General features: G+C 45.2%; 1 protein-coding gene across 1 annotated transcript in view; it reads left to right on the forward strand.

The window, feature by feature from the left end:
* LOC143288739 (uncharacterized) overlaps positions 1-15,000 on the forward strand; it is a 120,793-nt gene that overhangs the window by 31,498 nt on the left and 74,295 nt on the right. The gene's annotated exons all lie outside the window — the stretch shown is intronic.

Here is a 15,000-nt window from a genome sequence, read left to right on the forward strand (position 1 = left end):
TTGGTAAGACCATTTGTTCAAATTGTAAAAAAGCTTGACAGCTGCTGCCAGTTTCCCCGCCAATACAACGATGACGAACCTTTGCTCATTGACCGAGGTTGTTGTTTTGACATGAACCGAAGCCTGTTGTGACTAAAAGCATCAAATTTGTATTAGTATTTGTATTTGTATTTCTTTTTATCACAACAGATTTCTCTGTGTGAAATTCGGGCTGCTCTCCCCAGGGAGAGCGCGTCGCTACACTACAGCGCCACTCATTTTTTTGTATTTTTTCCTGCGTGCAGTTTTATTTGTTTTTCCTATCGAAGTGGATTTTCATAGAGAATTTTGCCAGGAACAACCCTTTTGTTGCCGTGTGTTCTTTTACGTGCGCCAAGTGCATGCTGCACACGGGACCTCGGTTTATCGTCTCATCCGAATGACTAGCGTCCAGACCACCACTCAAGGTCTAGTGGAGGGGGAGAAAATATCGGCGGCTGAGCCGTGATTCGAACCAGCGCGCTCAGATTCTCTCGCTTCCTAGGCGGACGCGTTACCTCTAGGCCATCACTCCAAAAATCTAGAATACTTGGCTCTGGGGAGTGTTTTTCGCACAGAAACGTGACGGTGAAAGAGTTAAAGGTCCCATTGCCGTCTGCAGCCACAAGAACCAGTGAATTCATATCCTCTGCGTCGATTGCTCGTCACAGGAAGATATGATGTGCGCGTATGTATGTGTTTGTAGGTTTCTGTTTGGTGTGTGTGTGTGTGTGTGACTGTGGAGGGGTGGGGGAGGGGTATATTGTTGAAGAGAGCTCTGAGGTGTTTGAAAATATCATACGAATATTCTTTTATTGTTGTTTCTCCTCCTCCTCCTCATCATCATCATCATTATCATCACCATCACCACCACCACCATCATCAACATCATCATCATTATCGTCGTTGTCGGCTTCATCAATGTCATCATCATCATCACCACCACCATCATCATAATCATCATGATGACTATGAAACATAAAGCAAAGCTTATTTTCAAAGTGTAAGGATCCCACACCACCTCTTCAAACAAAGAATGGAACGCCTCTTCCACTGTGGATGACAGTTGGCGGTCCGTGTGCGACAGCCATGTAACTGACCTTTGTCAGTACACACACACACACACACACACACACACACACCACCACACCACACCACACAACACACACACACACCACACACACACACACACACACACACACACACACACACACACACACACCACACCACACCACACCACACACACACACACACACACACACACCACACACATACAAAGGGAGAGAGAGAGACCCTCAGAAGATGAACTCAGCACGTGATTCTCGTTTATTTCAGGGGCCATTGCACTGTTGTCAGCACACACACACACACACACACACACACACGAAAAAAAGAGAGAAAAAACCACTATTCTGAAGAGACACTGAAGACAAGGACAGAGAAAAGGAGAGAGGGGTGGGGGGAGGAAGGGAGTGCTAGGTGATTGTTAGGTCAGTGTTTGTGTTGGAACGAGTCCATTAAAAAAAAAAAAAAACAAGACTAGACCCTCCAGGTAAGTGTGCGTGTCGGGTCGGACCAGTCGTCTTTTAGATCTTGAGGGTCCGCTCGGGAGCAGTGTCCTCAGCCAGGACGGATCGCACTGCCATGTGTCGTAGCTGGGTGGTAGGCGGGTGGAGCAGGGTGGGGGATAAGGGAAAGTGGGTGGGTGATGAGAGAGTGTGGAGCTGTCCGGGTGTGGGGTGGCTTGTATGCGGTGACTTTTGTCGGGTAACTGCGGCACCAGTTGCTAAATGAGCAGGAGGAGGATAAGGAGGATGTTGATGATGATAAAATGATGGTGGTAGCTGTGACGGTGACAGTGCTGGTTGCTGTCGTGGCGGTGGTAGTGGTTGCTGGTGGGGGTGGGTGGGTTGGTGAAGTATTGGTGTGATGCGTTTGATGGTGCGTGGAGATTGAACAAGCAGTTCACTCATTCACGCACACGTACACACACACACACACACACACACACACACACACACACACACACACACACACACACACACACACACAGCAACACACACACAACAACAACAAGAACAACACACACACACACACACGCGCGCGCGCGCGCGCGCGCGCGCGCGCGCAAGCACGCACGCACCACCACCACCACCACCACCATCACAACAACAACAACAACAACAACACACACACACACAACAACAACAACAACAACAACAACAACAACAACAATGCACACACACAATAACAACAACAACAATAACAACACCACACACACACACACACACACACACACACACACACACACACACACACACACACACACACACACACACACACACACACACACACACACAGATGCGCAGCCGATGATTCTGTGTGTAGCACCATTGTTTCTGTTTGACCGGAGTCATGGTTCGGAGGGATGAGGGAAGGTGGGTAGGGGGAGGGGGAGAGGGGTCATTGTGGAGTGAAGGGGGTCATTGTGGAGTGCAGGGGTGGGGGGGAGGAGGAGGTGGAGCTGTGACGACAGAGGTGTTGTTCTCCATTGTTAATGTTGAACTGGATTACATCACAGCAACAGTTACAGTTTCAGTTTCCGCGAGGAGGAGTTACTGCGTTCGGACGAAATCCATATTATACGCTACACCACATCAGCTCGGCAAATGCCTGGACACCCTTGGATTCCATGAAAACAAAGTTTACTTGTAACGTGACCTGAGTTTGTGGTTGTGTAATTACTCTCCCTACCCCCCCCCCCCCCCCCCCCCGCCCCTCCCCGCGCTCCCCCTCCCTCTCAGCCCCTCCTCCCCACCCGGTCCCATTCCCACTACCACCACCTCGCACATATCACATTATAGTCTTTGACAGTAATAGTAATAATAATAATAATAATAATAATGTTATTTATAAAGCTCTGAATCTTGTGCAGAGACAAATCAATGCGCTTTCGCACCAGTCATTCACACGCATGCATAACTCTAAAACTGGAGAAACTGAAGACAAGAGGCAGGGAAGGGAGGCTATTTTGTGAAGAGGTGGGTTTTAAGGCCAGACTTGAAAGAGCTGAGTGTGGAGACTTGAAGCGAAAGAGGAAGTTCATTCCAATTGCATGGTCCAGAGACAGAAAGAACGGTGGCCAACAGTCGAGTGTTTGAATATGGGAAGAGTTATCACTATTTTTACCTCACTGGTTTACAAAATAAAATGATTATGGAGTTTCATTCGAATCGAATTTCAGTGTATTATACGATAATCTACTTTTGTTGGAAAAAAAAAAGGATTAAATTTTGATTAGGAGCCACTTTGACTGCGTGAAGAGGGTGAATTTCGCACAAAATGTGAATGGGAGCATGTCTATGTCCCCCCCAGGTCAATGCCCCCCCTTGGTCTTAAGTTCCCCCGGGACTGTTCCCTCCGGTCTCAAAAACGCTTTTTTTTTCTTTTTTCTTTTTTTTTTTTGTAGGCATGTGTTCCCCCAGGTCAAAGAATAGGTGCTGTATAAACCCATATAAAATAATGTTAAATAAAAATAAAAAAACGTCAGGGGTGAGGGAGTTTAGAATCCTCTCTTCCTTTTTGATTGGCTTGGCGTATAAGATTCAGCCAATTAATTAACAGACAGAAAGAAAAAAAAAAAGACATGAGGCTGGAGCAGAAGGAAAAACAAAGTTCGAATCCGTTTTCCCCGTTTTGATTAGCTCAATGTTGAGACTCAGCCAATCAGTATTGTGTGCCCGGTTATCGACTGAGCCAGTTAGCGACGGATGTGTCATATTGATCGCATTCTTCCCCACATTCCTTATTCTTGATTTTGTTTATTTGTTGTTGTTGTTGTTGTCGTTGTTGTTGTTTTGTCTTCTCTGTGTGAAAGGTCGCTTAACTAAGCTAATCAGAATCGGTGTTTTTTTTGTGTTGGTTGTTTTTTTGTTTTTTGTTGTTGTTTTTTTGGGGGGGGTTATATTTTTGTTTTTGTTTTTTGTTGTTGTTGTTTTTTTGTTGTTGTTGTTTTGTTTTTGGGGGGAGGGGGTTGTTGTTTTTAGGCTTTAGCTTTCCCTGGTCTCCGATGACAAATTCAGGCAGGGATACTGGACCCATGGGGGAAAAAAAACAACCAAAAACACCTTGCAGTTCTGCTTTGTTGTGCGGATGGAAACTGAAGGTAGCTAATTAATCAGCTCGTCGGTCATGTAGATTCGAGAGTAGCCAGAATTCGGCTTTATTTTTTCGTTTGTCATATTCAGGGGGGTTGACCTGAGGAGTGCTGAAGTGAATAATTGCGTGCGTGCAGCCATTGGGTCGGTGGGGGTGGGTGGGTGGGAGGCGTGAGGGGTGTGGGTGTGCGTGCATGTGTGTGTGTGTGCGTGTTTTGTTATTATTCTGGTTAGCGTGTGTGTGTGTGTGTGTGTGTGTGCGTGTTTTGTTATTATTCTGGTTAGCGTGTGTGTGTGTGTGTGTGTGTGTGTGTGTGTGTGTGTGTGTGTGTTATTATTCTTGTTGGGGTGTGTGTGTGTTTGTGTGTGTCTGTGTGATTGTGTGTTGTTATTATTCTTGTGTGTGTGTGTGTGCGCGCGCGCGCGCGCGCGAATATTCGATCTGGTGTCCACGCCTCCGGCTGAAGCCCATGTTGGAATTGCAGTTTCAAGTTGACCGTTATAATTTCAGCCGTTAGCATATTGAAATCTGAATCGCTTTTGGAAGCGTTGTAATATCTCTGTCTGTCTGTCTGTCTGTCTGTCTGTCTGTCTCTCTCTCTCTCTCTCTCTCTCTCTCTCTCATTCTCTCTTTCATATATATATATATATATATATGTAGGTGTGTGTGTGTGTGATATATCTATCTATATATATATATATATAGAGAGAGAGAGAGAGAGAGAGAGAGAGAGAGAGAGAGAGAGAGAGAAGTTCCAATACTTTCTTTCATGCTTTCAAACAGACTTGTTGAAAACTCAAGGTATGGGAGGTAATTTGACTATGCGTGCGTTGAAACCTCAGCAGCTGTGTTTCTTATTTCCTACCACCAATAGACTGTCGGAGAGGGGGGTGGGGGTGTTACTGAGGATGTGTCAATCACTGTCTGTTTCTGTCGTCGCCTCTCGGGGAAATTTTTAGTGGTTTGCCGATAGAGTAGATCAGAGAGAGAGAAAGAGAGAGACGGAGAGAGAGGAAGGAAGGGAGGGAGGGAGAAAGAGAAGACGGGAGAGAGAGAGAGAAGGAGAGAGAACGTCTGAGAGAGAGAGGGCGGGGTGAAGGGAGAGCTAGAGAGAAAGAGAGAGAGGAGAGAGAGAGAGAGAGAGAGAAGGAAGTTGAGTCTGAGAGCGAGATGGGGGGGATGGAAGGAGAGATATATAGAGAGAGAGATAGAGGGGGGGTGGAGGGAGAGATAGAGAGAAAGAGAGGGAAGGAGGGAAAGAGAGGGGGGAATGGAGGGAGAGATAGAAAGAGAGAGAAGAGAAAGAGAGAGAGAGGAGGGAGAACATCTGAGAGAGAGAAGGGGGGAATGGAGGCAGAGACAGAGAGAAAGAGAGAGAGAGGGGAGAGAGAGAGAGAAGAGGAGGTTGAAAGTCTCAGAGAACGAGAGAGAGAGGGGGGGAGAGACAGATTGAGAGAGAGGAATGAAGGCAGACAGATTGAGTGAAGGGGGGAGAGAGAGAGAGAACCTGGAGATAGAGAGAGAGAGGGGGGGGAGAGAAAAAGACGGAGAAAGAGGAATGGAATGTGTCACAAGCAAACGTGGAGAGGATATATTATTACCACGGAGCTATATATAAATGCTCGAGTTGAAAATAAATTCCGGATGTTGCTGCATGGGCCAGGAACCACGTAGAGGCAATCACTGTAGAGTTGAACGTCTGGAAAGGATTGTAAAGATGCCTTTGTAATGGAAATGGTGGACCGTGATCAACTGAATTAGAATGCATGTGGATGTTTATAGTACTGTATTTGTATTTGTATTTGTATTTCTTTTTATCACAACAGATTTCTCTGTGTGAAATTCGGGCTGCTCTCCACAGGGAGAGCGCGTCGCTACACTACAGCGCCACCCATTTTTTTGTATTTTTTCCTGCGTGCTGTTTTATTTGTTTTTCCTATCGAAGTGGATTTTTCTACATAATTTTGCCAGGAACAACTCTTTTGTTGCCGTGGGTTCTTTTACGTGCGCTAAGTGCATGCTGCACGCGGGACCTCGGTTTATCGTCTCATCCGAATGACTAGCGTCCAGACCACCACTCAAGGTCTAGTGGAGGGGGAGAAAATATCGGCGGCTGAGCCGTGATTCGAACCAGCGCGCTCAGATTCTCTCGCTTCCTAGGCGGACGCGTTACCTCTAGGCCATCCCTGTAGTCTGGCGTGGTGCACAAGGCGCAGTCGAAATGAGCGTTCCACCTATTTAATCGGCAAATTTTGTGCATGCATGAACCAGTATTACTACCAGCAGATTTTATAACCCATTTTCAGTGGATCTCAACACTTAACATGTACGTTATTTTACACAGTTTTGATGCGGATTCAGCCACTAAGCTAGCGTGCTACCATCTCAAGTTGGGTTTTGTTGGTTTGTTGTTGTTTTTTTCGTTTTTCGTCCCACAAACCATGGAAATTTAACCAATAGGTGCAATAATTCAGGATGCTAAAGTAGGACATTACCCGATCGTTCTTTGCAGCCCAGCCCGTAGGCGAAACACCCGTACCGGAAACGAGTGTGGGCAAATTGAACGTAGTTAACATGTAGTCTGTAGGCGAAACGAGCGTCGTAGGCAAAATGTGGCCCACCAAGAGAGAGGGTTGCCACACGTTTCGACTGCTGTTGTTTTCCCCAAACATCCCCACACCCTCCACCCCCCACCACCCACAACACCTTTCCGCCACGCCTCTCCCCCTTTTCCAACATCGTGTCAGCAGGGTCGTTTAACGTGCACCACTCAAATTCCTGGCACAGGCTCAACAGAGAATCTATCAAAAGCGAACGTGGGGAAGATCTTTCATTGCCGCACAACTACATTAAATGCTCGGGTTGAAAGTGAACTGGGGATGTTGCGCAAGTGCCAGGAAACACAGACAGAATACTCGGATAGAAATTGTCGATGCACGTTCACATGCAGTTCATATTAATTTATAATGCACACACACACACACACACACACACACACACACACACACACACACATATATATATATATATATATGTGTGTGTGTGTGTGTGTGTGTAGAGAGAGAGGGGGGGGGGAGAAAGAACGACGGCAAAGCTGTTTCTCAATCCTTATAACGTTTAACTAGTAACGTGGTGACATCAATGAAATCAATTAAAATGCATTTAGAATGTTGATTGCACTGTTGTCTGGTGCCTCAAGGCGAAGTCTGCAGGCGAAACGTGATGTACCGTGAGAGAGCGATCCCAGGAACAGACAGTCACACAAAGAGTGTTCCCAAGTGTGTGTGTCTCCTGGGGATATACAGGACGGCTGGGAAATTCCTGATTAATTCTTGGACCATCAACTTTCAGTTTCGGTTTCTCAAGGAAGCGTCACTGCGTTCGGACAAACGTGTACGTGCTTCCCCGTATTTGCTAAGCAAATTTCCGACAGCAGTTTCAGTTTCAGTAGCTCAAGGAGGCGCCACTGCGTTCGGACAAATCCATATACGCTACACCACATCTGCCAGGCAGATGCCTGACCAGCAGCGTAACCCAACGCTCTTAGTCAGGCCTTGAGAAAAAAAAAAGGTGAATAAATAATAGATAAGCTTACATAAATAAATAAATAATAGATAATAATTATAATATAAAAAAGGTAGTAGTAATAATAATGATAATAAAAATAATAATAAATAAATAAATAAATAAGACAACAATGATGATAAATAAGCAAATAAATGTAAAACATGAAGACACACATCGACAGCAGCTTGTCAGCCTTGTGTGCATGCATAGATATCTTTGTACGTATCAGATCGGATTTTGTCTTCAGAAGTTTTGCAGAAGACGACGATTATGTTACCATGGGTTCTTTTACAGTGCGCCAAGCGCGTGCTGCACACACGACCTGGGTTTATCGTCACATCCGAATGACTAACTAGAAGCTCAGTCTGAATTTCCAGTCAAAACTTGGGAGTAAGGGCGAGAGCGGGATTCGAACCCAGACCCTCACGGACACTGTGTTGGCAGATCATCGTCTTAACCAGTCTGCCACCTTCTCTCCATATTTATAGACAGTCAAAAGCGCGGAGTGGTTGGGTGTATGTGTGTGGCGTCATACAGAAAGGGCCAGAAGCTTGTCCGGCGACTGTGCAGTGTGCGGGCGTCTGTTGTGTGTGTCAGGTTTGACGCCAGCTGAGGAGGGCTGTGGTCACAAAGGTCAAGGTAATCAGTTGGTCCTGGCGTTAGTAGTCCCCATTGACTTTCAGCCGCGTCCTTGGCAGGCACACACGCTTACAGGATCAGTGTTGGCAAACCGTGCACTTGCAGGATCAGTGTTGGCAAACCGCACACTTGCAGGATCAGTGTTGGCAAACCGTACACTCGCAGGATCAGTCTTGGCAAACCGTACACTCACAGGATCCGTGTTGGCAAACCGTACACTCACAGGATCCGTGTTGGCAAACCGTACACTCACAGGATCAGTGTTGGCAGCAGATGTAAACGAGGACCTGACTCCAGCTTCACCTTCACCTACCCGTAGTCTTGTGGACCGCTGGGGCGCCACAGGTGATCTGGCAATCAGCATCCTCCAATCCTCTCGGTTTTCTGACCTCCTGATTGTATCGCTGAACCTCAAGCCCGTCCATTCTGGGATGTTGTCCTCCCATCTCTTCCTCTGTCTGCCTCTCCTCCCTCCTTGCACTGTGCCCTGCAGGAATGTCTTGGCAAGCCCTGATGATCTCATGACATGGCCATACCATTTGAGCTTGCGTCTCTTGACCAAGGTCAACAGGTCTTCGTAGGGCCCAGTGACTTGCCTGATTCTCTTTCGAACTTCTTCGTTCGTGATATGATCTTTGTAGGAGATGCCCAGGAGTCTACGAAAGCATCTTATCTCAGTGGACTGTATTCTCTTTTCTATTTCAGCTGTTAAGGTCCACGATTCACATGCATACAAGAGTATTGATGTCACCAGGGTACACATTAGTCTGATCTTTGAGCCGAGTGCAATGTTCCGGTCGTTCCAGATGTACCTCAGTTTTGTGAGCGCTGCTGTCGCCTGTGCAATCCTGGAGAGTACTTCGGGTTTGGATCCCTCGTCTGTCACAATTGCTCCCAGGTATTTAAAGCTGTGGACAGTTTCTAGCTTCTAGCCATCCACTCTTATGTCAGTGCTGATACCACTGGTGTTGTTGGTCATCAGTTTGGTCTTCGCTGCACTGATCTGCATGCCATAGGCTCTAGAGGTTTTATCAAGGTGCTCCTCTTCTTTTCCTGCCAGGCCATCAATATCGTCGGCGAAACGTAAGTTGGTGACTGCTCTGCGTCCGATGTTGACTGTTCCTTTGTGATCTTCAAGTGCATCAGTCATGATTCTTTCCAGGAAGATGTTGAAGAGAGTTGGTGAGAGCAAACAGCCTTGCCTCACTCCAACTGTGGTTCTGAACCAGTCCCCTATGTTACTGTTGAAGTAGACTGCACTGGTGGCTTTGTCGTACAGGTTCTGTATCACTCGGGTCAGGTTGGCATTGATGTTATACAAACCCATGGTGGCCCATAAAGCTGCATGCCATACTCGGTCAAACGCCTTCTTGAAATCCACGAAGACGTGGTAGAGGTCCAGCTGGGGAAGGCTAAAACGGGGGAAGGAGAGGATCGGGCCCCGGCTTCCTGTGCCCAGCGCGAGACACGGTGGGTGTGAACTCACTGCCGTGGTAGCCGTAACAGGCCGTGAACCGTTTATACAGTTCATCGTTCTAAAGCGTGCTGGAGACCAAGATACTGACTTTGCATACTGTGGGCACGTGTAGGTTGAATAGACTTGCGACTGATCGGAGAGATGGAGGCAGTCACAGAGGTGATGAAGAACGGTTTTGTTGATGTATTTGTAGCGGAGTTACACGGAATCCAGTGGCATTCCTAAAATTATCTTCCAAGGAACTGTTGAGGGAGGGATTCACAAGGGAAGACAGACAAAAAGCGATGGACCTACAACATCGCAGAATGGACAATAAAACCATTTGCAGACACCCAGGCTTCGACGCGCCAACGTCTGACCGAGATGAAGCTGGCGAACAGTTCTTATGTACGGCGCCCCAGTGACTCTTCACAGAGAAGAAGAAGAAGGAGGAGGAGGAAGAGGAGGAGGAGGAGATGAAGAAGAAGATGGAGGTGGAGGAGATGAAGAACATGGAGGCGGAGGAAGCAGAAGAAGAAGGAGGAGGAGGAAGAGGAGGAGATGAAGAAGAAGAAGATGGAGGCGGAGGAAGAAGAAGAAGATGATGGAGGAGGAGAAGGAGGAGGAGGAAGAGGAGGAGATGAAGAAGAAGAAGAAGAAGGAGGAGGAGGGGGAGGAGGAAGAGGAGGAGGAGGAGATGAAGAAGAAGATGGAGGCGGAGGAAGAAGAAGAAGGAGGGGGAAGAAGAGGAAGAAGAAGAGAAGGAGGAGATGAAGAAGATGGAGGCGGGGAAAGAAGAAGAAAGGGGAGGAAAAGGTGAAGAAGGAGAAGAAGAAGATAATGATGATGATGATGATGAAAAGCAGAGTTCTGACCTTGCATTTTATTCTTTGTGTAAAGGAACCCAATAAAATGATTAAAGACTGCGATGATGTGATTGGATTTCCTGTTTTTTCTGAAGACATTTCAAGCAGCAGAATGGTGTGTGTGCTGAAGTGAGTTGATTGATAAAATAGGCGAGCGAGAGAGAAGAGAGATACAATCGTGCGAGACGAAATAATTAGAGAAGGGACAATTATTTCAGATGTGGCGTCTCCGGGTGGGGTGGCTGAATGGATAGAACATTAGATTCTCGCCCGAGGTTCTTAAAGGGGGGACATGGCAGTACAAACCAGCATGCGTTCTTGAAACGCTGTTAACGTCGTCTCTTTCGCCGTTCGTATGGAGAGAGTTAAGTAATATTGGTCAGTTTTTGTGTTGGTTTCAAAGTAAATTGTTTAAAAAGTGTAAAAAAAATAAATAAATTAATAAATTTTTGTTCACTTTCACCACCCGTCGTTATGGAAACGCATCCAAAATGGCCGCCAAACAAATAAATTTAAATACTTAAAGCTTTAGTTTTATTCAAGATATTTTCGGGGTTATTTTACATTTTATTTTATCATTTGTTTCATCTTTCCTCCAAATTAGAAACTCCCAGCACCTATTTCAGAAATTTTGTGATGATTTTTTTTAATGACTTAAAACACTCTGCGTTTTTTCCAAATTATGCTTGAAATAACATCATCTTGACAAGTTGATTAAAACAGGTCTGCACAAAATAAAGATCATACATTGTAGGATAACTGCAAAATGTCAAACCTGTAACTGTAGCCAGTTTTATGTAGTAGTTATTTGAAACAGCTGACCAACCCCAAAGTAGTGAAACAGATCAGTTTCAGTTTCAGTAGCTCAAGGAGGCGTCACTGCGTTCGGACAAATCCATATACGCTACACCACATCTGCCAAGCAGATGCCTGACCAGCAGTGTAACCCAACGCGCTTAGTCAGGCCTTGAGGGGGAAAAAGGTGAATAAATAATAGATAAGCGTACATAAATAAGTAAATAAATAAATAAATAATAATTATAATATATAAAAAGGGGTAGTAGTAATAATAATAATGATAAATAAATAAATAGATAAATAAGACAACAATGATGATGATAAATAAGTGAAACAGAGAAAACAGGAAAAGAAAAACACGAAGACACAGTCAGCAAAACCCAGTACAAAAAGAGTCCATTTGTCATGTCTGGGCTAAATGGTATGTTCTTGGGTTTAGGGTTTAAAGAGTCGAAAATTGTCAAAAACAAAAAAAAATCATGAAAAATCAGGATTTTGTTCAAATTTGCACTACCATGTGAACCTGGTGGGTTAGAAATTGTTCCCATCTCTTGGATCAACATATGTGCAGACTTGCCAGTGCCTGAACCCCCTTCGTGCGTATACTTGCGCAAAAGATCAAATACGCATGTTAAACATGTTATTGTTCATGTCAGCGTTTCAATGGGGGTGTGGAAACAAGAACAAACCCAGCGTGCACACCCCCGGAAACAGTATATGGCTGCCTACATGACGGGGTAAAAACGACAATGCACGTTAAAGCCTTGTTGTACATACGAATCGACGCTGAAGAAGAAGGAGACGAAAACAGACAAGTATTTGCGAATCGCAATGATTCTCCGTGATCTGCATTTGAGGTTGCAGAGCGGTTAAGATAAGATAAGATAAGAATAACTTTATTATCTCCAACTGGAGAAATTTGGTCAGGTGCATTATCACAACATAGACAAGTAAACAACATGGAGACCATAACTGTAAAAGTCAACAACAGCTTTTACGAATATTACGAAGATACAAATATAAAAAATATCACACACACATGCATATGTCCACACACTGCAGATAATAACTAGTATTCTTAATGTAAAAACAGAAAGAATTAAGAAACATTATTTGAATATAATTATAAGCATAGCCTACTATACTGCACATTGATTATAATAGACAGATAAGATAAGAATAAAGATAAATTGCGGAAAACCGCAACCAGATAATCAGCACCCACCGGCACCCACCCACCCCACACACGCGGATTACTTGATTAAACAAGAGTAATAAACATATGTTCTCAAATAAAAGCATTTCACATATTCGCTTTTAAAACATTGCAGTTACGACGCTTATCTGCCATTGGTGCAATGTTCGTGAGAGTCTGGGTTCGAATCCCGCTCTCGCCCTTTTCTGCCATGGAAAATGATAATGACCTGTGTGCAGGACGCACTTGATGTAGTGAAAAGGAACCCATGGCAATGTATGTGTTGTCCTCTGGCAAAATTCTGTAGAAGAAATCCACTCGATGCGTACACAATGTACTCAAAGCCTGAACTTTGATCCACAGTCTGTCCCAGAGACACAGTATGGTGTGAATGAATCTTATCTGTGAGATCCCAGTCTTCCGGAGATAACGCAGCTTCTGGGAAGGTGCCGTTATGGTCCAGAGAACACTTTGGCGAAGAGCAGTATTTTGCTGAATCAGAAACACTGGGGGCGTTTTTCGTTACCATCTGTCTCTCTTTCACTACCTCTATATGCATCTGTGTATGTGTCTTCCTCTGCACCTGTACCTCTCTCTCTCTCTGTCTCTGTCTCTCTCTCTCTCTCTCTGTCTCTGTCTGTCTGTCTGTCTCTCTCTCCCTCTCTCTCTCTCTCTCTCTCTCTCTCTCTCTCTCAATAATGAATGAAACAACAGAACGAAAGAAAAAGAAATATCTCTTGTGTACCGCTACAGTATCATCATCATCATCAGCAGCAGCAGCAGCAGCATAAAAGATTTTTGAAAATAGATAAATTAATCAATAATAATAATAATAACAATATCAATAATAATAATAATAATAATAACAATAGCAATAACAACAATAATAATGATAATCGTCAGCATCATCATCTAGACCTCCACGCACTTTGAAAACCACCTGGACAGACACAGACTCTGATGGGCCGCGCCAGCTAACACGGTGTGCCTACCAACCTACATTACCTACATACCTACCTACATACCTTCGAGTACCTTCGAGTACCTGTTACCTGTTTACCTGTTGACGCCCGTCGGCCGGACGGAGGCGGACAGTGACTAACCGGAAGAAAAAAAACACAGCAGCCACACTTAAAACAGCCACTGAGGTCCGCCCACCTCTTTGTTGACTGTTTTGCCAGCACTGTCACTGAAGCCTGGCTGGATCCATAGAGGCTGTCTATGTATAGTGGAGTGATGGCCTAGAGGTAACGCGTCCGCCTAGGAAGCGAGAGGATCTGAGCGCGCTGGTTCGAATCACGGCTCAGCCGTCGATATTTTCTCCCCCTCCACTAGACCTTGAGTGGTGGTCTGGACGCTAGTCATTCGGATGAGACGATAAACCGAGGTCCCGTGTGCAGCATGCATTTAGCGCACGTAAAAGAACCCACGGCAACAAAAGGGCTGTTCCTGGCAAAATTATGTAGTAAAATCCATTTCGATAGGAAAAACAAATAAAACTGCACGCAGGAAAAAAATACACACACACACACACACAAACAAACAAACAAACAAACAAACAAATAAACACACACACACATACACACACACTCTCTCTCTCTCACTTACACACACACACACACACACACACACACACACACACACACACACACACACACACACACACACGCACGCACGCACGCACGCACACACACACGCAATGTCTTGTTTAGAAACCGCAATACAAGGACGTTGTGCGATTTACCATTCCATTGTTCTGTTCACCAACAGAACGATAAACTAGAGAGAACAGTGAAACAAGGGACAACATGTTTATCTGTGCCATTCCGCACGTCCTTACCAGAAAACTTGAAAAAAGTCTGGCTCAGTGGAATCGGGCGCGCGTGTGTGCGTGTGTGTGTGTGTGTGTGAGGGGGTGGGAGGTGTTTGTGTCTTTGTCTGTGGATGTCTGTGTGTGTCTGTACGTCTGTCTATTTGTGAGTGTATGTGGCGTGTGTGTGTGTGTGTGTGTGTGTGTGTGTGTGTGTGTGTGTGTGTGTGTGCCACGGCCCCTCCATCAAGAGAGTGTTAGGTTGTTTCTGTTCTCTTCTGTATTGTTTTTAGCAACATATTCTACATTCTGTTTCAGAATACGAATTCAATTTGAGAGTTGTTTAGTCTGCGAAAACTTTCTCTCTTTTTTTCATGGTTTTTCTTCCGATTGATTCTGATTCACACACGAGCACGCACACACACACACACACACACACACACACACACACACACACACACACACACACACACACAGATAACTGGGAGTGTAA

Source organism: Babylonia areolata, chromosome 13 (assembly GCF_041734735.1).
Source record: "Babylonia areolata isolate BAREFJ2019XMU chromosome 13, ASM4173473v1, whole genome shotgun sequence".
Taxonomy (NCBI): Eukaryota; Metazoa; Mollusca; class Gastropoda; order Neogastropoda; family Buccinidae; genus Babylonia; species Babylonia areolata.